The 22,139-nt window shown below is 48.6% G+C and overlaps 1 protein-coding gene and 1 long non-coding RNA gene across 2 annotated transcripts in view; one reads left to right on the forward strand and one right to left on the reverse strand.

Annotated features, from left to right (window-relative positions):
- Window positions 1-2,293: 2,293 nt before the first annotated feature.
- On the reverse strand, window positions 2,294-20,112 carry LOC134948150 (uncharacterized). Its single transcript, XR_010182916.1, has 2 exons — window positions 19,589-20,112; window positions 2,294-3,436 (listed from the first exon to the last, which is right to left on the reverse strand). It is a non-coding gene; the product is annotated as an uncharacterized LOC134948150 (long non-coding RNA).
- Window positions 16,838-22,139, forward strand: part of GSN (gelsolin) — a 71,659-nt gene continuing 66,357 nt past the window's right edge. Inside the window, exon 1 of the mRNA XM_063935961.1 lies at window positions 16,838-16,943. The gene's annotated coding sequence lies outside the window, so the exon portion shown is untranslated. The remainder of the gene's footprint in view (window positions 16,944-22,139) is intronic.

The raw sequence follows: 22,139 nt of genomic DNA on the forward strand, positions 1-22,139 counted from the left end.
CTGCCTGTCAGTCAGGCAGAGGCGATCGCAGGGAAACAACGGCCTTCGGCTGTCTGGCATGCGCCGGCGCATGTGCAATTCCGACCCGATCGCTGCACTGCCATAAACTGCAGCGAGCGATCGGGTCGGAATGACCTCCATAGTGCGTGAGCTCCACTGACGGAGGGACTGATGTGAATGTGTGTGTGCTGTACAAATAGCTTACATAATTAATATTTATTCCGTGTTCTGTGGAAGCTCCAAGTTTACACGATATTGCCTTAACAACTGTCTTTCTTTTAGCCGCTACCTGTGAATCAGGTTTCATGCCTACAGCTTTTACTTCATTCTAACTATCCCCCAGCACCAGTAGTCGCACAGGAACACCAGTAGCCAGTGGGGGCTGATAACACTACCGTACAGTAGCCACACACACACTGTCCCAATCACCAGCTGCAAAATGTTATTCCGCTACTTATGTATTCCCCACACCTCTTAGATCGTAAGCTCATTGGGGCAGGACCATCTTTACTTTCTGTTTCATGCCATTGTATGTTAATTGTTTGTGTCATGATCTCCTCAGTGTACAGCGCTGCATCAAATGTCCAGGGCCAGCTGAACGGATAGGCACACTGGGCAGCTGCCCCAGGGCCCCACAATTCTAGGGCTCTAAGAGCAGGGGCAGGCTGGTGTCTCCTGAGCTTCTTGGGAGGAATCCCCTTTTCATTAAAAATCAATGAAAATGTTGGTAAAAAAAGAGAAAATCTAGTACGTCTATTGGCACAGTATGAAAAAAATAAAGTTGGAGTTTCTGGTTGCAGGAACTATTCTAGGATAAGGATCACTTGCCAAGCTGTCTTCCCACACAGCATATGCTGCTCTGTTTGTTTGTTTTTACTATTTATTTAGCCGCTCGTAATTGAGGGACGATGACGTGGCATGCTCCGATTGGCTCTCCACTGAGCTTCCCGATTGCCTTGTTTTGGAACCAGGGCCGTTTCTAACCGTTGTGGCGCCCCGGGCAAAAAATAGGGGCGTGGCTTCATACGGGGGCGTGGTCAGTTACGCCGTTTGTGCCCCCTGTAGAGTAGCGCCGCTGAAAGAGAAAGAAAAAAAAATTAATACTTACTATCCCCGCTCCTGATTCCCGACCGCTGCAGACCTCTGCCGCGCCGTTCCTCGGATCTATGGGAGAGACGTCATGACGTCTCTCCCATAGCACAGCATAGACACTAAAGATCAATTATGACCCCTAGCGTCTGTGCCAGTCCCACAATGCTGTGCGGTGTGCGATGACGTCATTGCGCACCGCACAGCAAAGGTCCTCTCCACGAAGGGAAACTAGACGCTTAGCATCTAGTTCACTTCACAACGGGGGACCAGTGGGGGACCAGCGGAGGACACAGCGGGGGGGGGGGGGGTACAGTAGCGGATCTTGCCATGGTGCGGCGCCCTCCGGATGGCGCCGGCGCCCCGGGCAAAAGTCCTGCTTGCCCGTGGCAAGATCCACTACTGTTTGGAGCATGCCGATTGGCTCACCACAGCGGTCTCTAGGTCTGATTCAGAGATACGAGGAAGGTAATGGGGAGTAGTGGCAAAAATACAGACATGTGACCGTTTTGGGGGCATGTGTGAAGCAGCGACTGCTATCCCGTACGCAGCTGCCACAAATCCCGGGTCTTATTCCTGAGGCCATGCTGCACCACCATAGGGCTACTAGAGTTTGATAATCGACTGACCCCCGACCGATGCTTTCTGCGCAGCCGCTGGGATTTGATTAGCCGCCGGCGGGCGTCTCAATACAAATCCGAGTGCTGCAACGTTACACAGCCTCAACATACACATTTCGCAGCTGCTGCGGCATTAGAGTACATCTGTGAATCAGGCCCACTGATTACTCGCCCATCACCGGGGAATGCCGCCACACCGCGCTGCTGATGCTTCTTGTTTCCCGAATATCAAACAAATGGTAATCTCCTTTGCAGCGCTTGCAATCAGCAGCTTTACTCTACCTCCAGGTGTACACCAACACCTACAACATATGTAGACAAAGGTGGAGTATACAGCGCTGAGTGTTATAAGTAATACATAAAAGTAGCTATGTAAACTCCACGCCAAGTATATACTGTTAAAGGTGGATCAGATCAATAGGATCACCGTCCTTGCTGTGTCTCTCTCTAATGTAATGACACTCACTTTAAATAACGGATGACGTTCACTAAAAGGTATCTTTAAACATGCACTGGACCTCCAATTTAACCCACAACACCAGTGTTGACCGTGGATAGATGACCATAAATGGATATCAGGTAGATAAAAGGTAAAAAAAATCCCGTCAGGGAGTTTATTCAACAGAGTAAGAAAGGTAAGTTCACAGAACAGCAGAACTCGTACCCCTTCCTGGATGAGGCTGCGCTTCACTACTGAGACGCCCGGAATGTCTCAGTCCGCTGTACCGGCAACAGCGTCAGACGTGCGGATAGGTGATACTTCTCTCCTGGAACTGCTCACAAAACCTCCAGCATCAACGCGTTTCAGGGATCCGCACTCTTTCTCAAGAGCTGCTGTAGGAGGTCCAAATCTTCACATATATACCCGTGGGGATTTTTTGATTGGATCCGTCCAAATTCAATCACGATGAACGGGTGGCGCTGATTTCTCACACACATCCATTCTGACATGGTGAAGAGGAACTAAATACACTAGACTAGAGTCTATCACATAGGTGGTCATTCCGAGTTGTTCGCTAGCTGCATTCGTTCGCTGTGCAGCGATGAGGCAAAAAAATCGGCACTTCTGCACATGCGTATGCGGCGCAATGTGCACGCGCGTCGTACTATTACAACGAATGATGTAGTACCACACAGGGTCTAGCGAAGCATTTCAGTCGCACTGCTGGCCACAGAGTGATTGACAGGAAGAGGGCGTTTCTGGGTGGCAACTGACCGTTTTCAGGGAGTGTTCGGAAAAATGCAGGCATGCCAGGAAAAACGCAGACGTAGCTGGGCGAACGCAGGGCGTGTTTGCGACGTCAAAACAGGAACTGAACAGTCTGAAGTGATCGCAAGCGCTGAGTAGGTATTGAGCTACTCTAAAAGTGCACAAAAAAACTTTGCCGCCGCTCTGCGATCCTTTCGTTCGCACTTCTGCTATGTTAAGATACACTCCCAGTGAGTGGCGGCATAGCGTTTGCACGGCTGCTAAAAACTGCTAGCGAGCGATCAACTCGGAATGACCCCCATAGTGCCTCCCAATATATATATAATGGAGGCTATAATAGAACTAAATTAATACCAATGAATATATGTATACAATTAAAAAATACATAGTAATAAAATGTACATTATAAATATATTACAATACATTTTTCTTATAATAAGAAAACCCTTCCCTAATTATCAATACAAGAATTGACATTCCAATCAATCCCCATTCATACAGATCCTCGAGGTGTAACCTGAGAACATAAGGGAAGAGAAAAAAAAGAAAATTAGTTAAAACACATTATTGTAAAAACCACTTGGTTTCAAATTTTTTATTTAAACCGTCTGGTATCAATGTTCTCATCTCGAATATAGTCCGCATTTCAAATCTAGCCAATCTAATGGATCTATCGTTGGTCCTCCAATTGGGTTTAACTGTCTTGATTCCTGCAAAGAATCTAATATGGCTTGGATCACAATTGTGTACATTCTTAAAATGCATAAACATTATGATTTTCATAGCCACGTTTGATATTCCTGACATGTTCTGTCAGTCTGTCCTTTAGCGGGCGTATAGTACGTCCGATATATTGTTTGTTACACTGACATTCTAGTAGATATATCACATATTTGCTGTTGCATATAATAAAGGTATTAATTCTTTATTTTCTCTTATTACTACTGGATATAACCTCTGTGATCTTTCTATCCATCTTACAAGTTCTACACATACAGTAGGTGGTCATTCCGAGTTGATCGCTCGCTAGCTAGTTTTAGCAGCCGTGCAAACGCTATGCCGCCGCCCACTGGGAGTGTATTTTAGCTTAGCAGAAGTGCGAACGAAAGGATCGCAGAGCGGCTACAATTTTTTTTTTTGTGCAGTTTCAGAGTAGCTCCAGACCTACTCAGCGCTTGTGATCACTTCATACTATTCAGTTCCTGTTTTGACGTCACAAACCCGCCCTGCGTTCGCCCAGCCACGCCTGCGTTTTGTCTGCCACGCCTGCGTTTTTTTCGAACACTCCCTGAAAACGGTCAGTTGACACACAGAAACGCCCTCTTTCTGTCAATCACTCTGCGGCCAGCAGTGCGGCTGAAATGCATCGCTAGACCCTGTGTGAAACTACATTGTTCGTTATAATAGTACGTCACGCGTGCACATTGCGCCGCATACGCATGCACAGAAGTGCCTTTTTTTGCCTCATCACTGCACAGCGAACGAATGCAGCTAGCGATCAACTCGGAATGACCACCATAGAGCAGTCACCACATCTCTGAAACCCCTCTGTCAGAATGGAAATGTTATTTCTTGGTGTCATTATAGTACTGCTTACCAAGAGATCTTTAAGATTGACGGCTTTCCTATATATGAACCGAGGAGACTCAGCGATGTATTCTTTCAAACAGGATCTGCATGTAAAATACCCCAGTGTTTTTTTTATATACTTTCCAAATCCCTATATTGATTCGTACATTTTGTAATGAAGGGCACCATATGCTTTATTCTATATTTGTGCTCTTTTTAGTTGCAAGGATGGTGGACCTATTCATCTTTCTACATTTATCAATTGTCTTATCTAGCAAGACATCTTTGTAGCCCTTATCAATAAATTGTCGTTTCATTTCAACGCCTTGTTCATCAAACATCTCTATATCAGTACAGTTGCGGCACAATCTCTGAAATTGGCTGTTTGGAATACTAGATAGCCTATCTGCATGATGATTGCTGCTCAAATCAATATAAGAGTTGCAATCTGTTGGCTTGTTGTAATTACTCGTACAAATCCGGTTCTCATCTGCGCTTCTTGTTTCCCGCTGCTGACCCTTTTTACTTTTTGCTTCTCTCCCGGGCAGAGTTCCACGATACGGGCCTGATTCATATTCGCATGAAATAGGATGTTGGGGGCCTGCCCAGGCGCAAGATCCGTTCTGCGCAGGTGCCGAATGTGTCTTGCGATGGTATTCGCAGCCACATGAGGGCTTCGCTGTAAGCTGCACCATGTGACACTGCGTTTATTGGTTTTACCCCATATGCTAGCAATCCGGCGCAGATTTTACAGTGAACTGCAGCTGATCCACGTCTAATGCTGAAGCTGATTACGTGACACACCTTATATACTGTCATTATATAACTTTTACCGGTGTCTATATCTGGCTGCGATTCCCACCTCCTGAATCGCCGACACAAAGAAGTCACCCAGCTGTAAAGTGCTGCTTCAGCCAGAAGGAAACATTTGGAAACACCCTCTGAGTGTGGGAACGTAGTCTGTAATCAGCGTGGAATAATAACTTCTGAAATATAGCCTTTGCGGAGAGACGCTGGGTGTCTATAACACGGGAATACGTCCTTACACACATCTGTTCTGGTAAAGTGCCTCCACGTCAGGAGCACAATGACACATAGACATAAAGGAACACAACTCGCATAATCCTCTTTCGGTCACTGCGGCGCAATAATAGATCATGAAGTCCCTTTTATATTGTGTGTATATGTCAGTGGCTTAGCGAACGGAGTTCTGCGTTTGGCACAGATGACTCTGTGGCTGGGTTACAGAAGATTTCCACTCTCTTATGCGTAATAAAACAAAGTGATTCATAGGTGGACGCACTGCCGATGTCGGACGTTGCGTAGTGAATGTGTACGTGCAGAGTTGCAGACGTAATTTTGGCGCAGGGAGAAGTGTATTGAGAATGCAGCAGGAAGTCCTGCGCGGTGACAGGGAGGTTGCGTAGCGCACATACGGACATGGTTCGTATTTTGGACGTGTTACGGGACTGTCGTGGTTGTGTTGGCGACAGACACTTGACAGCTCACATAGGAAGCCCTAACACGGACCGGACCATAGCGTCTAGATTCCCTTCATGGAGAGGACCTTTGCTGTGCGGTGCGCGATGACGTCTTCGCGCACCGCACAACAAAGGTCCTCTCCATGAAGGGAAACAAGACGCTACGCGTCTGGTTCCCTTCAAAGCGGGGGCACAGCGGGGCACTGCGGGGGGCACAGTGGCGGATCTTGCCATGTTGCGGCGCCCTCCGGATGGCGCCGCCCCGGGCAAAAGTCCTGCTTGACCGTGGCAAGATCCAACACTGATGGTAGGGTTGGTATTAAGGAACGTCATGATGTTTACTGCAGATTTGTCCCATTTTCTGGTTCGGCCAACGAACTCTATATACTCATGCTGATTGTTTTATTCAACCGGAATATCTACTGTTTACTAATATCAGATAACGAGATGTGTTTTTTCTGTTGTATACCCTGTTTGACTTCCTTTCTCTTTTGTAAAGCACTGATGAACCAATAAATATATTCCGAAGAAAAAAAGAAAGTGCTTTCTGACATGCCGGCGTAATTATAAAATTAATTTTATTAAAAACCACAAATAAAAACTTCTGCTTGAGACACAAAAAATATTTCTACAAATAACTTCTGTTTTGTGCTTGTTTTGCGGTTTCTTGGCAACCGATAAACTGACTTTCTAAGGAAGTAAACCATAATATTCTGATCCTCCTGAGCTTAAGAGATATATAGTTGCAGTTACTAAAGAGAGAGATCCACCTAGGAGAAACTCTTTCCACCACCAGAGAAAACGCTGGCCTCCTGCTGTTGTACACAACCTTACACAGTGACAGTATACATCTAGCAGGTAACATATAGGGCCTCATTACCAGGGGAAGCAGTAGGTGCCCACAAAGTGCCAGTTCTGTCAGAGAGGAAATGCTCCCATGGTAGAAGAAATTACCAGTACATATTCAGTGACTGTATTATGTCAATGTATGGAAACCTTCACACAATGTCATAGTAGCAGCTTATATTTTTATATTGATTTACATTTGAATGTATCATTTTCCTACAGTTTATTGCAAAGATACTATCGCAGAGGCTGGAGGAAATGCGTCATTTTCTTTATATATCTAACATGTACCAGTCATACAGTAGTTCCTACCAACACAGCTGCTTGGAGCTCGAGTACAGCATGATAAGATTATATTTTGCATACATCAGGTCTCACAAGAGAACGGTGATACAGTAACACTGACAGAAATATATTATAATCAGAAAAATGTTCTTGGTTCCAGCATGAATGCTGTGTATCAAATATTGAACAATTAGGAGGAAATTCAATTGTTATCGCCACCCGATCTCACGTCTAAAGTGATGGGATATCGCAGGGGCGATATTCAGTTGATGCTGTTTATCTCGCTGATCGCGCCCAATAGTGTTAGTAAAGCAGCTAAACCAATAGGCACGATCGTGAAAAGGGCCGTTTGGCGCCCACACAGCTCTCTTTTCGCACATTTCAGCTCGCCAGCTGAAAGGTGTCTCCCTGCGGCTCAGCGTGCCCAAACAGAGCAACAATTGAATTGCAACATTGGGCGCCATCTAGTGGCAGCCATGGGGAGAAACAATTTAATTCTCCTCTTAGTTGTGGAATGTAGAATGGTCAGAGACTACTTTATCAAAAGCAAAGTACAGAAGCAGTCATCAGGGAGCAATCTGATATAGAGACACCAGGCGGAGTAGGACCAAGTTCAATATTTCTGATACTTGCCAGAACATTTAGCCCAGAAAATGTCTGAGTCTGTGAGTTTCATGATTAGACCTAGCGGCGTTAAGGTGTACATTACATCCTATGCCATCTTGAGACATAGGCGCCTCAGCAAGCAGGGTTCTGCCTGCTGTTTACACCCCAGGGTCGACCCTAAAAAAAGAATTATGGTTAAAGGTAGGTGGTGGAATCAGCCTGGCACTCACTTTGTGGTTTGGGATGAGTGGGAATTGGATGAAAGAAAAATATAATAAAGCGAAAAATAAATTATGATTGGAGGAAATAAATATATATAAAAATATGATTGAAGAAGAGTATATATGATTGGAAGAGAAATATGTATATGGAAAAAACTGTGCGTTCCTTATACTTATGTGATTCTTGAATTATCGTACTACTCCTTGTCAAATCGTATACGGATTCAGAAGTTCTCCCCCAGAAGTGGTTTCATTGAAGTCAGGATGAAATGAAATAAAATAATTAAGAAAAACAATGGTGCAGATGTATTAACCTGGAGAAGGCATAAGGAAGTGATAAACCAGTGATAGGTGCAAGGTGATAACGCAACAGCCAATCAGCTCCAATATGCAAATTGACAGTTAGGAGCTGATTGGCTGGTGCGTTTATCACCTTGCACTTATCACTGGTTTATCACTTCCTTACGCTCCAGGCTTAGTACATCTGCCCCACTGTGTGGTATGTTCTTAGTTTTTTTTTTTTGCAAACCATAAAAGCACACTATTGGGCAAAACCATGTGCACTGCAGGTGTGGCAGATGTAACACGTGCAGAGAGAGTTAGATTTGGGTGGGTTATATTGTTTCTGTGCAGGGTAAATACTGGCTGCTTTATTTGTACACTGCAATTTAGATTTCAGTTTGAACACACCACACCCAAATCTAACTCTCTCTGCACATGTTACATCTGCCCCACCTGAAGTGCACATGGGGCTAATTCAGACCTGATCGCTTGCTAGCGTTTTTGGCAGTGCTGCGATCTGGTCAGGACTGCGCATGCATATGCACCGCAATGCGCAGGCGCATCGCACGGGTACAAAGCAGATTGTTGCCGTGTGATGGGTTTTACGAAGAATCCATTCGCACAGCCGATCGCAAGGAGATTGACAGGAAGAAGGCGTTTGTGGGAGGATCCTGACCGTTTTCTGGGAGTGGTTGGAAAAATGCAGGCATGTCCAAGCGTTTGCAGGGCGGGTGTCTGACGTCAATTCCGGCCCCGGACAGGCTGAAGTGATCGCAGCGGCTGAGTCCTGGGCTACTCAGAAACTGCACAAAGTTTTTTTGTACCGTTCAGCTGCACATGCGATCGCACACTTGCACAGCTAAAATACACTCCCCGGTGGGCGGCGACTATGCAAACGCAGGACTGCAAAAAAACACTAGCGAGCGATCAGGTCAGAATTACCCCCATGGTTTTGCACCTTAGTGTGCTTTTTTGGTTTGCTAGCAATAAGGCCCGGTGTCTCTCTTTTGACTATATCACGGGGAGACTATGCCATCTTGTGTGTGAAGAAAACTGGGGTAGTCTCTAGGCAAAAAAAAATTGGAAAAATTAAAATGGAATACATTCAAAATGTTGACTAAAGTCAATCCCCTTTTCCACTGACCTGAAAATCACGGGTTATTGCAGTGCCGTAACTAGACATTTTAGCGCTGTGTGCCAGAAACGGCATCGGCGCCTCCCCCCCCCCCCAACGTAAACTGGCGGCAGTGCGCGTTAGGCGCGCGCAAAAAATATAGGGGTGTGGCTTCACAGGAAAGGGGTGTGGCCACAAAATAATACCAATTCATATAATGGTGCACAGTAGTCTCCATTATTCAAATTACGCCGCACAGTAGCGCCACTACACCAGGCAGAGCCCTTTTTTACACATTACGGCAGACAGCGTCCCCATTTTACACATTACGGCAGACAGCGTCCTCTTTTTACACATTACGGCAGACAGCGTCCCCTTTTTACACATTACGGCAGACAGCGCCTCCTTTTTACACATTACGGCAGACATCGTCCCCTTTTTTACACATTACGGCAGACATCGTCCCCTTTTTTACACATTACGGCAGACATCGTCCCCTTTCTTACACATTACGACAGACAGCGTCCCCTTTTTTACACATTACGGGAGACAGCGTCTCCTTTTTTACACATTACGGCCGACAGCGTCACCTTTTTTACACATTACGGCAGACAGCGTCCCCTTTTTTACACATTACGGGAGACAGCGTCTCCTTTTTTACACATTACGGCAGACAGCTACCCCTTTTTTACACATTACGGGAGACAGCGTCCCCTTTTTTACACATTACGGCCGACAGCGTCACCTTTTTTACACATTACGGCAGACAGCGTCCCCTTTTTTACACATTACGGCAGACAGAGTCCCCTTTTTACACATTATAGTGTAGTGTAGTGTCTGTGTAGGCACTTACGTTCTGTTTCCGGCTCCTGACTCCTCCTGTCCACTTCACAGAACTCAGCCGCAGTGCTGCCGGGACCTTAGCAGCAGCGCCGGCTTAAGCTGTACACAGGCAGGTGGGCGGGTGGCGGCTTCACCGGGACACGGGCGGGCGGGTGGTGGCTTCAGCAGCAGGACACAGTCATGTGGGAGCCGGACGCAGGCGGCGCTGCCGTCAGCGGGACGCAGGCTGCGGCGCCACCTAAAACAATGAATCTGCGGCCGTGCGGGTGTGATGCTCGATGGTGCGCCTTCAGTGCATTTGCGCTTTGGGCAAGGCACCATCGGCACACACCTAGTTACGGCTCTGGGCTGTGTCATATGTTAAAGTAAGGCAGCGAGATCTTCATGCACATTCCTCCTCTGAGCAGTTAGCACAACACACAGTCACACATCCTCCACAGGCGCCATGCCAGGGATCCCACCTCCTTCTTCCCTGCAGCCTGCATGACAGCCAGCTGTACTTACTATTGGTGATTTCCAGCCGTCGCTCGGCAGCCCAGTTCTGCTCTGCGGCGCTGGCAGTGGCTGCTGTGAGGCAGTCAAGGAGGTGATCATCGCAGCGGATCAGATAGAGCAGCGGCTGCGTGCAGCGGTGAGGGAGTGAGCGGGCACAAGGAGAAGTCGGGCGCTGCTGCTGCCGCCCAGGTCACAGCACTGTCCCCTGCTGCAGCACACGCTCTGCGCTCAACAGGGGACAAGCGTGCGCCGGACCCGGCACCCGGCAGCTGTCCAATCACTGCGCTGACAGCTGCCAGGGCCGGAAGCTTTAAACCAGGTAGCCAGGCGCTGCAATATTTGTGCAGTGCGGCTCCATGTGTGTGGGCCAGCGGTGCGCCCTCAGTGCAGATGCGCTGTGTGCAACGCACCGCTGGCCCACACCTAGTTACGGCTCTGGGTTATTGCACAGCAACCTTGGATTTGGGTCCACCCAGTCAGGGTTATACCAGGGAAGGTCCCATGTGAGCTGCAGTGTAAACTGGTAACTTGGGTTGTCTGATCCAGGACTCGTTTACAGGATGGGGAGGGTCGCTGTCCCTGCGCAAGGAGATGATGTCACTTCCAAGCGCCGGCACTGCACCCCGTGTGCAGTGTGAACGGTGTCAATACAGGAATACTGGGTTCCAAATCTCGGGTCAGACGCAGGACTTCAGTGGAAATGAAGTATTAGAGTTGTGTTGGTAAAAAATATTGTTCTATTATGGTATAATTCAGAAGTAAATCGGATTCTCACAGTAGAATGACTTTGTATTGGCAAGTAATTATTATATAGCGCCATGGCACTTACGTCATTCTTTCTTTTCCTGCCCCACCGCACTTACTCTTTTTATGCTACTGTATTTTTCTTTGTGATTTTGGAAGGGTCAGTGGCAAACGCAGGCTTTCTAGAGGGGGGTTTCCAAATACAATCCACAATCTTCTGCAGAACATTGGAGCAAGTGCAGGAGTTTGGGCAAGCAGTAGAAGAACCTAGTACCAAGTTACCAACCCTGGACATTAATGTACACATTGGTCTTTTTATACACTGGATACCGTGTTGAATACAGTATTAATATTTAACACTATAGATCAGTGATTTTCAACCTTTTTTTACTCGCGGCACACTGAACAATATTTTAAAATTGCCAAGGCACACCATCAGTTCCCCACAGAAAAAACAAAACAAAAACACACATTGGCCCTCACAGTAAAATAAAATCCACACATACATTGGCCATACCTCCCAACATTGGAGTGCAGGAAGGAGGGACACTTTCGCGCGCCGAAGGCGCGCCCCCGAAATTAGGGGGTGGTGCCTATCGGAAAGGGGGCGTGGCCTCACGGCAAGTGCCGCGATCGCAAGCCACGCCCCCGTTTACATCATTATGGGGGCATGAACAGCGCTGTGAGAGCTGCTGGTCATGCCCCCTGTCCCTCTCTGCCGTGAATAGACGCTGTGCGCATGCGCACAGCGTCTATTCACCGCTGCTGTCCTCAGAACAGCGAGTGACGGGGGGGGGGGGGATCTCCCGACTGCCCCCCCACCCGCGGGACACTGCGTAAAAAAAACGGGACTGTCCCGCCAAAATCGGGACAGTTGGGAGGTATGCATTGGCCTACACAGAAAAAACAATCACATTGCTCCCCATGTAAATCATATTGCTCCCTACATAAATATTATTGCTCCCCACATGAATTATTCACATTGTTCCCCCCCATAAATCCTTATTCTCCCCACATAAATCCTATTGTTCCCCACAGGAGAAAAAAAATAGCAAATATTAGCCCCTACCGGTCAGCTGTCCTCTTCCCTGTCCCTCAGTGTCGGGGATTATTCATAGTGGAGTGCTGCGAATACTGAGTAGTGGGCGGTCAGGCAGGTGTGGATGTGGGTGGGCAAGGAAAGCTGTGGATGCAGGCAAGAACTGGAAGATGTGTATGCAGGCAGGTGGGTGGGCTGGCTGGGTGGTGAGAAGCGGCGGTCGTGACCTATGATATCACACCGCCGCATCTTCAAGGCATATGTCACGGCCGGAGCACGACTGATCCTCTAAGAAGAGCCCGGGCCAACAGTTCACTCTGAAGGTGCAGGAAGCTGCTCTGGCTCCGCGGCACACCTTGCAACTGGTTGCGGCACACTGGTTGAAAAAGCCTGCTATAGATGGTCTATATTATAGGCTGTATCAAACATATTTAACTAATATAAATAAAATAAGTGGTCAGGTAAAGGTTAAACATCCCATAATGAATAAATACACACACATAATACAACCAGTAGGAGACAGAACTGTACTTTCTAAGCACACATTCTCCCACCTCATGGTAATGCTCCTGTCTCTTCTTCCTGGCAGCTGCTCTCTGGTCCACTGCAGTGATTGAGGGTTGAGATCCACACACACAGCAACCTTGGTAGAAGCTGCTACTACTGTCCCTTTAAAACTGCAGATTGTGGCGACAGCTCTTGTAATCATATTATAGTCTATTGCTATTGTTGTCATAATCTGAGTCACTGGCCAAGAGGAGGGGGGTTTCCAAGCAACCAGAAACCCCCCGTGTGTGCCTATGAGGGTGGAGTCATAATAAGATCTAACTGCCTCATCACAGTGTCTGTAATGTCTACATGGAGGAATATTTATAATTTATCGCGGTTTAGACACGATAATTGTAATTTCTTAGTGTGCTGTTCACAGCAGTGAGAAATTATTTATGACCCCAATGTGTCAAAAACCACATGCCGTATTGAAGGATTAAAATGACATTTTCAGGATTACAATTTGGATAAAACGCAGCCTAAACATACAGATCTCTATTTACTGACTTATATAATTATTTATTTATTACTAGTTATTTATATAGCGCACACATATTCCGCAGCGCTGTACAGATATGTTTTTGCTCATTCACATCAGTCCCTGCCCCAGTGGAGCTTACACTCTATATTCCCTATCACATGTACACGCACACACATTCAGGCTATGGTTCATTTTGTTGGGAGCCAATTAACCTACCAGTATATTTTTGGATTGTGGCAGGAAACCGGAGTACCCGGAGGAAACCCACGCAAGTATGGGGAGAACATATAAACTCCACACAGTTAGGGCCACAGTGGGAATTGAACCCATGACCTCAGTGCTGTGAGGCAGCAATGCTAACCATTACACCATACGTACTCACCGTGCATGTGCGGTAGACATTGGGTGGAGGGTTCCGGACTAACCCTGTCCCGGTAAAGTTTGTGAAACGTAGCTCATAGGCTACAGCGGTGTTAGCCAAGTTCCGGAATGGATCACAGTTTGGATCTTGGTAAATCTGACCATAGAAACCTGAGAGGGCTGCGGTTGCTGTTGGAAACGGGGGACCACGTCATATATCAGAGCTATCTGCTGCGGTCCCTCCTTCATACGTAAAGCGATACTTGATATTTGCATGTTTCCCCCGACAACGGGTATTTTGGGAGGATATGCTGCAAATATTGGCCCTCATTCCGAGTTGTTCGCTCGTTCTTTTTCTTCGCATCGCAGCGATTTTCCGCAAACTGCGCATGCGCAATGTTCGCACCGCGGCTGCGCCAAGTAAATTTGCTAAGAAGTTTGTTATTTTACTCACGGCTTAACGTAGAAATTTCTTCGTTCTGGTGATCGAAGTGTGATTGACAGGAAGTGGGTGTTTCTGGGCGGAAACTGGCCGTTTTATGGGTGTGTGCGAAAAAACGCTGCCGTTTCTGGGAAAAACGCGGGAGTGGCTGGAGAAACGGGGGAGTATCTGGACGAACGCTGGGTGTGTTTGTGACGTCAAACCAGGAACGAAACTGACTGAACTGATCGCAATGTAGGAGTAAGTCTCGAGCTACTCAGAAACTGCAAAGAAATTTCTATTCGCAATTCTGCTAATCTTTCGTTCGCAATTCTGCTAAGCTAAGATTCACTCCCAGAGGGCGGCGGCTTAGCGTGTGCAATGCTGCTGAAAGCAGCTAGCGAGCGAACAACTCGGAATGAGGGCCATTATTGATAAATAGGTCCCTAATAGCAGAGCCGTAACTACGTGTGTGCCAGGTGTGCCTAGCACATAGCGCAGTCGCCCTGAGGGCACAACGGCCAGCGGCTTGTAATGAGTCAAACTGACTCATCTGTGCTGTGTGCGCCGCCTCCGGAGGAGGAAAAGAGAGGAGCAGCTTCGGGGGCAGGTCAGGGGAGAAGGAGAAGGGGGGAGGGGGCTGGAGCCGCAGCAGCGCAGTGTAATTGGTAGCGGCGCCGCTGCAGCTGTCCCTCTCCTTCAGCATCGGCTGGCCGGCGCTGCTGTGAATGCTGGGATGCGCTTCCCTCATCCCAGCATTCACAGCGGCGGCGGACAGCCAATGCGGAAGGAGAGGGACTGCTGCAGCGGCGCCACTACCAATTACATAGCGCTGCTGCTGCTCCCTCCTCCACCTCCCTCCTCCTCCTCCTCCCCTGTCTGTCTGTCTGTCTGACTATCTATCTGTCTCTCTATCTCTCTATTCTGTCTGCCGTAATGTGTAAAAAGGGGGACTGGCTGCCAGAGCCGGCCTTAGGCATAGGCAAACTAGGCAAATGCCTAGGGCATTTGGTATGCTTAGGGGCACCAGCAGCTCCTGCTGATTAAAATGATATGCGGCATGCCTATATTCTGTGTGTGACTGCGGCTGTGTCTGCATACGAAATGCTAAGTTGCGTGTATTCCTGGAAATCACTGTAATGTAGCATTTTTAGTATGCAGATACAGCTGCAGTTGCACAGGCATGCTGGATATCATTTTAATCAGCAGAAGCTGCTTGTGCATTCTAGCCACATAGTAATGCAAATAAGATGCATTTTCATAAACAAAAGGTGCCCGATGTTAGCAGAGCTGCCAGCTGACTCATGCCAGGCATCTCTTGAATAACTAGCGGTGGTGCTAGGGGGCACCAGCCAAAATCTTGCCTAGGGCATCATATTGGTTAGGGCCGGCTCTGCTGGCTGCCGTAATGTGTAAAAAGGGCACGCTGTCTGCTGGGTATGCGGTCAAGATCCCGCCGGACAGAATCCCGGCGGTCGGAATACCGACACCGGGATCCCGACCGGCACAATCCCGACATATTCTCCCTCTGTGTGTGTCCACGACACCCACAGAGGGAGAATAAATTAGTGTGCCGAGCGTAGCGAGGCACCGTGCCCGCAGCATGGCGAGCGCAGCGTAGCGAGGAACCATGCCCATAGCGTGGTGAGTGCAGCGAGCCCGCAAGGGGCTGTGTTGCGCTCGCCCCCCTGTCGGGATTGTGCCGGTCGGGATCCCGGTGTCGGTATTCCGACCGCCGGGATTCCATCCGGCGGTAATTCGTACTGATCCCGTCTGCCGTAATGTGTAAAAAAGGGACGCTGTCTGCCGTAATGTGTAAAAAGGGGACGCAGTCTGCCGTAATGTGTAAAAAGGGGACGCTGTCTGCCGTAATGTGTAAAAAAAGGGAACGCTGTCTGCCGTAATGTGTAAAAAGGGGACGCTGTCTGCCGTAATGTGTAAAAAAGGGGGACTGGCTGCCGTAATGTGTAAAAGGGGCTCTACCTGGTGTAGTGGTGCTACTGAGCGGCGTAATTTGAATAATAGAGACTACTGTGCACCGTAGTATGAATTGGTATTATTTTGTGGCCACACCCCTTCTCCATGAAGCCACGTCCCTATATATTTTTGCGCGCCCGAGGCGCGCACTGCCCTATCTTGCATGGGAAGGGGGGGGGGGGGGGGGGGGCACCAATGCCGTTTCTTGCACACAGCGCTAAAATGCCTAGTTACGGCACTGCCTAATAGCCCTGTATACTGTATATTATTGCTGCTGAGGATGTGGTCAGATTGCAAAGCAGGAACAATGTTGCAACCTAAAGAAAACATATAAGTAGCAATATCCTGGCCGCAGATGTGCAGCTAGGTGTATATGCACTTTGCAGGGAATACCCTTGTTCCATGTCTGCCTTTGTGTCACTTATTGTGACATAGGGTTTCCATCGTGGTGTCTGCTGCATATTACAGGCCCAGGCATATTACACCACCAAGTTCTGTTCCCATTGTCTGCAGCCAGCTGTCCCCTCCACAGGGTGTAATACCACCAGTCACCAGGGCGTGGCACTGCGGTACACTCTGGATGAATCACTAGGGTGGTGGCCGGGGTGGGGGATTATAACCTTCCTACAGGCTGCTGCAGCCCAGATCTCTCTCCGTCTCCTCTTCTGCATTCAGCTCCAGTCGCTGTGAGGAAGAGAAGAATCCCATCAGGTAAGTGCAGCAATCCTGTCCTGTCTCTGGCAGCACCAGGGCTGTACGTCTCTCCCTTTCCCTATATACCCCCTCCTGAGTCTGTGGAAGTGGGATGGGGGGGGGGGGGGGGGGGGGGGGGGGGGGTCACATCCTAATCACAGCTGCATCCAAGGAGGGAGGTATCTGCTGGGCAGCATATTTTACAGTACAGCATCCTCCACCTGCATTGCATGCACTAATAGCCGGCAACTAAAACTGTGGCAGGGCATGCTGGGATGTGTAGTTCCACAGCAGTTGGAGTGCCGCAGGATGTATATTCCTGCACTAATCTAATGCATTGCATACCCGGAGGAGTGGGAGTGCATGCAGTAATATAATGCATGCCTAGGGTGGTGTGGGAGTGCATGCACTAATATACTGTATTGCATAACCAGGGGGGTGGGAGGGTCCGTACACTAATATACTGTAACGAATACCCAGGGGGGTCCACGCACAGCCCCCTTACGCGTGCCTCCTGGTTATTATTTGCAAGCGCCGACTTCATGCAACTTTTAACGCTGCAATAACACTATATCAACTTTGTATCAACTAAACTTGCTCCATATATAGGCATGAGCCGGCTGCCGGCGTGTGACGCATGGGAGCTGATAAATCACAACTGCCTACCTGTGTGTGTGTAAGAGACATAAATACAGGGACAGCGGCTGGCTTTTGGCATGGGAACAGTTTCATGTCATAGACTTCACCCCTGGCTGGCGTGCTCCTAGCAATTACTGGAAATCCCCACAGCCTGGGGCGCTGGATGTGGTGACGCTGCTGGATAAATAATTCCCAAGCAGTTCTGCAGCAGCAGGCAGGCAGGAGTCCGGGGAAGGGGAGGGAGATGTAATACAGCTGCGTGGCCCCTGTCCTCGCTCCCAATTCACTTTTCTCATGAGCATTGTATAGGTGTATGCTCAGTGTTATGTGACGTTCCCTCAGGGAGAGATTTACTGACAATAGGTTGTTCCGAACTAAAATTAGAAACTGTCCTAGATATGAACGAGACGTAACACAATGAAATCAGCCTATGAGACATTGCAGCTTAGGTCCAATAATATCCAGGTTATCAGCAATCCTGGTTACAGTGCAGGAACTGGGGGGTCTATGTACTAAGATTTGGAGAGAGGTAAAGTACCAGCCACTGTCTGTCATTTTTCAAACATTGGGGCAGATGCATTAAGCCTGGAGATGGCATAAGGAAGTGATAAACCAGTGATAAGTGCAAGGTGATAAAGGCAGCAGCCAATCAGATCCTAACTGTTAATTTACATATTGGAGCTGATTGGCTGGTGCGTTTATCACCTTGCACTTATCACTGGTTTATCACTTCCTTATGCCTTCTCCAGGTTAATACATCTGCCCCTTCTGTAACTGCAGTTAGGAGCCGATTGGCTAGTACTTTATCTCCGCAAACTTTATATCTTTCCAAAGCTTAGTACATAGAGCAGACTCTTATGGTCACACTGCATGAATAGGTTTAGACGTAATACAGACACCTTAACGAGGCGACCGCGATCTGTCTGACTGAGAATCGTTGGGAGATTGGTAAAGATGGTCACGTTACCTGCAGCGCAGACGCTGTTTGCTAGAGATCACTGGATATGGCCACTTGGGTACGACACACAATCAGGCCCTGTATGCAGACCAGGCAGCTAGAATTCTAATTGTCCTACAGCAGGGCTGGTCAAACCGGTCCCCGAGATCTACCAACAGTTCATGTTTTCCAGGCCTCCTGGAGATCTGTAGAGTTGTCAGTTAGGAATGAATGCAGCACATCTTAATTAGTAATCACTACACCTGTGCACCAGCTAGGTGATCTGGAAAATGTGACCTGTTGGTAGATCTCGGAGGACTGGTTTGGCCAGCCCTGTCCTACAGTCACACCAGGCTGGAGGAGGCGACCACACCTGGGAAAGTAGTCACGGCCACAGCTAGTTGGGGCACGTTAATAATATCTCCCCCAGCATCTATTATATGGGGCCACTGTCCTGCGGAGCCCATCGTTGAAGTCCTCACTAGTTAAATATTCTGCCCATGGGTCACAACCTGCACCTATGTGCTGTGGGAGGAGAGGCGCATGGTGCAGAAGTGTAATCCTCACACCTAAGTGCACCCTCTTACAACTTTACTGCCACCCAGTGCATTACATAAACGTTTCTCCTGGAATACCGCTGGGTTTAGCTTCAGCGATGGCTTGAACTACCCATGAGAGTGAGGGGACACTGGGTGTGGTATTACAGGTGGCAGTTGTGTTTTAGTAGTGAGTACAACCTTGCCTCTGCCAGCTCCAAACTGGTGCAAAACTGGCGTTCTTTTGTGGAGTGACACATCCCTCATGGCAACATGACACACAATTAGAATGCGCCCTCCCCAACTCTTTATATAATATAGGGGTGAAAAGGGTGGAGAAGTTGCCCATGGCAACCGATCGGCATTGAAGTAACATTTATAATTTGCATAGTATACAATTGTACAGAGCAGCTTATTGGTTGCCATGGGCAACTTCTCCACAGGCTCACTTCTCCACTCTTGTCACTGCTTCATGAATATAAATATAAATGAGGCGTGTGGTTTGCGGGATATGGAGGTTGTGTCCTCGGTTATAGAGCATTCTACGTCACCTGTGATCTGTACAGTTATCAGCTGACTTGCTCCTCATCACCACCTTTTAGGCCTCGGGCAGTCAGAAGGGCTGGGCTATGTAGGATCACCAACCACCGCATCCAAGCCTCAGGCAGTCAGACAGAAGGGCTAGGCTATGTAGACCCCACCAGCACCACATCCAGGCCTCAGGCAGCAGAAGGAGTAGTGGGCCTCACCACCACATTGAGCCTCAGGTAGTCAGAAGGTGGACTGGGCTGGGCTGTGTAGACCCCTGACACCATTTGGGCCTCAAGCAGTTAGGAGTATGGGCTTGGCTGGACAATGTAGACACCCCACATTCAGACCTCTGGCAGAGACAGGGATGGGCTGAGCTGTGTAGACCCTCAGGCCACACGTTTAGGTCTCAGGCAGTCAGAGAGCTGGGCTGTGTAGACCCTCAGGCCACACGTTTAGGCCTCATGCAGTCAGAGGGCTTGAGCCCCCCTACTTTTAATATTTGACCAGTCACAGAGATGGGGTGGGTTGTGTAAAAACAACCCCTCCCTTTCTCCACATTCAGGCCCCTGTTAGAGTTAAGTCCAGGAACAGAGCATGTTCTCTCTCATGGAGAGGGTCAGGTAGGAAGTATGAGCTACATGTAGAAACCTCCCACCCTAAATTCTGGCCCTAGGCTGTAGAATAATGGTCTGAGCTGCGTAGACACCCCCTTCCCCCAACACACACACATTCGGGCCCCAGGCAGCCAGAGGGACGGGCTTGGTGTGTAGAACCAGCTGTTGGTGTGTGACTTGCTGACAGCTGCCAACGTCTGTGCTGGGGTCTCTATGTATCAGTCATCATGCAGAGGATTCCTGGACTTTCTCCAAAAACCTCTCACTGGGTCGGGCTGTAAGAGGCACTGGCAGGTTCCACGCAGAGCACAGAATCAGACCCATTTTTACACAGATCAGCTAAACATAACACATAGACAGAAGGTCCACCAAAACAGTGCGACATCCCACATACAACACCGGCCAGCCTAGGATATCAGCTCTGCATGTGATCCTGTCATACAGGATACGCCCATCCACAAATGTCATTCTAATCCAGTGGTTCTCTAGTCCCTCCAACAGGTCATGTTTTCTGGATTTATTTACTTATGCATCAGTGAGTTCATCTAAATCAGGCAATCCCAACCTCGGTCCTCAAGGCACACCAGCAGTGCAGGTTTTAGTGATATCCAGGCTTCAGCACACTTGGTTAAATCAAAACAACTGAGGAACTAATTAAGTCACCTGTGCTCTAGCATGGATATAACTAAAACCTGGACTGTTAATGTGCCTTGAGGACCGAGGTTGGGAATGCCTGATCTAAATTCCTGGGTCAGTAATTATCCCCACCTGTTTCCACAGATAGAAATCCTGAAAACATGACCTGTTGGGAGTACTCGAGAACTCCAGTGGAGAACCACTGTTCTAGTCCCTGGGCCCCTTCCAGCTAGGACAGAGGTTCCCATATGCGGTCCTCAAGGCACCCCAACAGTCCAGGATTTAGGTATATCCGTGGCTAAGCACAGATGGTTAAATCAAATTGACTGAGGTGCTAATTAAGTCACCTGTGGCCAAGCATGGATACAAGTAAAACCTGGACCGTTGGCGTGCCTTGAGGACCGCATTTGGGGACCTCTGAGCTAGGACATTGTTTACCAAATCTGGTCATTATGTTCCTTTCCACAGTCCAGACCTTAGGGATATCCCTGCTTCAGCACATGTGGCCAAATCATACTGACTGAGGTAGTAATTAAGCTACCTGTGCTCTTGCAGGAATTTCCTTTGAACATGAAATGTGAATTTGCCAGGTTTGGGAAACACAGAATAAGTAGAATTCTGGGGTCTCAGTGCCGGGGTCTCCGCAGTTCCGAACTCACCGGGGAACGAGGCACAGCGCAAAACCATGATGATGTGTAAACCACCTGTCTTGAGGGTATTTTCACTGTAGATAACGCAGATATACCCCTTCCCTATAATAGGAGTTTGGTAGCTGGAAAGAGATAAAGTAGAAAGAGATAAAGTACCAGCCAACCAGCTCCTATCTGTCATTTTTCAAACACATCCAGAAACATGGCAGCTAGGAGCTGATTAACTGGTGCGTTATCTCTGTCCACTTTACCTCTCTCCAAAGCTAAGGGGGTCATTCTGACCTGATCGCTCGCTGCAGTTTCTCGCAGCGCAGCCGATCAGGTCAGAACTGCGCTTGCGCCGCCACCGCAGTGCACCGGCGCATGGCTGACAGCCGAAGGCTGTCATTGCCTAGCGATCGCCTCTGCCTGATTGACAGGCAGAAAAGGTCGTTGGGTGGGAGGGGGCAGCACGGCGGTGTCTGGTCGGACATTGGGGGGGGCGTGGCCGGGCCGTGCGGGGGGCGGGCCGCTGTGACCCAGGGCAGCGATGAGTAACTCCCGGCCAGCCGCTGTGCGATGCTTTTGTATTTGTGCACGGGGGGGGGGGGGGCGGCCTGTAAATTTAGCACAGCTACGATCAGGTCGGAATGACCCCCTTAGTTCATAGACCCCCACGTTTGAGAACCACT

The sequence above is a fragment of the Pseudophryne corroboree genome, chromosome 8, assembly GCF_028390025.1.
Source record: "Pseudophryne corroboree isolate aPseCor3 chromosome 8, aPseCor3.hap2, whole genome shotgun sequence".
NCBI lineage: Eukaryota > Metazoa > Chordata > Amphibia > Anura > Myobatrachidae > Pseudophryne > Pseudophryne corroboree.